Below are 1829 nucleotides of genomic sequence, written 5' to 3'. Positions count from 1 at the left end.
TAACCGGTCCAATCGAAGTTATCCAGTGGATAAGGGATGGGATCCCGCAAACCTTGAGCGGATCGAGCATCCAAAAAACAGTGTACATCCCATACTGTTGAAACCAATGACGATATTGTGGCAAACTTGCCTGGTCAAAATGTTGCTCCTCATCAACCATGCTTTGCCAAATTCTATTGTATTGGTTAACATATTCTGCGTGGAGCTTCCTCCAATCACGTGGTTTCCCTGTATGATTTATTTTATGGAGTTAACGAAGCTTGCTCTCATCATGTGGGGGAGGAGGTGGAATGGTTTGCTTTCTCCCTAGTTGTCTCATCACTCTATCTGGATAATGAAATTCAATGATCCAAAAATGGATGAGAGGTACTCGACTATACCAGAAAGCACATTCAGCTCTAACTCTTCTTGGCATGGACATCAATAGTCCATTATATGGTTCCCAAGAGACCTCATTGTCTTGAACTTGATCCAGCAAGTTCCGATAAAACGCAACACCCGAGTTATGTGGCAGAGGATAAAGTTCCTGGCCACACCATTTTGCTCCAAATGTAGGACAACTCTCAGGGTCTGGCTCTCCCCAACTAATAGGGTTCCTATCTTGATCCACTAGTCATCCTGGTCTCAACCGCGACCAACACCAATGCTGCAGAAGCACTAATGGACCAGCCATCTCCAATCTCTCTCGTTCTGCACCGAAGCTTAATTATCTATATAGCACGGCAAGAGTTGCTGCCCCCCAGTTGTACTCCTTTGGTTTATCAAGATCCTGAAGGAATTGCAAGTACATTGCAGGCACTCCATCTCCTGATGTATCCGAGAAAATCATTGACCCAAGAATATCCAAAATGAATGCCCTGGTGTAATGCTCAATTTGTTCTTTTGTTGCATTTCCTGGCATCTCCTTGAACTGATCTCGTAATTTCTTTAAGCTGATGGAGTAGTCAGAAGATATCATCTTTCCCCCGCTTTCCAAGTCACCATCCGCCTTTCGCTTTTTTTTGCTTCATCACTTGTTTTCCTGGAGTAACTCCTAGTAATGTCTCAATTTCATCAACCCATGGCCCCTCTGACTTGCCTATAATAGGCTCACCTTGAATTGGTAAGCCCCATAGACAACTCACATCTTGTAGGCTAACTGTCATCTCTCCAACTGGTAAGTGAAATGTGTTAGTCTCAGGCCGCCATCTCTCTACTAATGCTCCAATTAGAAATCTATCAACACTCATCCCAACCATCTGGGAAACTTGATAGAATCCAAGTCTCTTCAGTAGTGGTTCACATAAATAATGGTATGGAATGCCCACGTGGTGATACCTGACACTAACACCATCATTAGCCTGCATACGTAGGATACAAATTAGTCCAATCATTTTTTTTTTGGAAAGGTATATGACAGAAGCTAGCAATAGCTTACATTTTCCCAAACTTTTGAGATTTTGTGCTGGCAATGAGGCATCCATAGTAAGGCACTGAAACGTTCTGAAACATTTAGTTCAGTTTGCTGAACTAAAGTTTGATCTCCATCCAGTAAGCCTATCTCCTCATCACTTATTGTAACTGACCGACCTAACCCATCTTGATTAGTCCTCATCTTACTAGTTTGTAGCATACAAAAAATTAAGGAAGCATGTCAAACAACGTACAACTGATTTCTTTTTCAGGAACTTATAAACAAGCATCGTAAGATGATTGATCAAAAGTAAAACTAATTTCTAGATTATTTGCACACTTTTGTTTCCTTATAGTCGCATTGTTATGTTGACGGAACTGGGATAAGCAGATAAACTAGCTTACAAAGCTTGTTAGGAAGCTAGGATGCCTATTGC

At 41.7% G+C, this 1829-nt stretch overlaps 1 pseudogene; it reads right to left on the bottom strand.

Annotated features, from left to right (window-relative positions):
• Nucleotides 1-613: 613 nt before the first annotated feature.
• On the bottom strand, nt 614-1594 carry LOC136354219 (protein MAIN-LIKE 2-like; annotated as a pseudogene).
• Between the last annotated feature and the right edge of the window lie 235 nt (nt 1595-1829).

This window comes from Oryza sativa, chromosome 11 (genome assembly GCF_034140825.1).
Source record: "Oryza sativa Japonica Group chromosome 11, ASM3414082v1".
Classification (NCBI taxonomy): Eukaryota; Viridiplantae; Streptophyta; class Magnoliopsida; order Poales; family Poaceae; genus Oryza; species Oryza sativa.
This window is presented reverse-complemented; position numbering and strand designations above follow the sequence as displayed.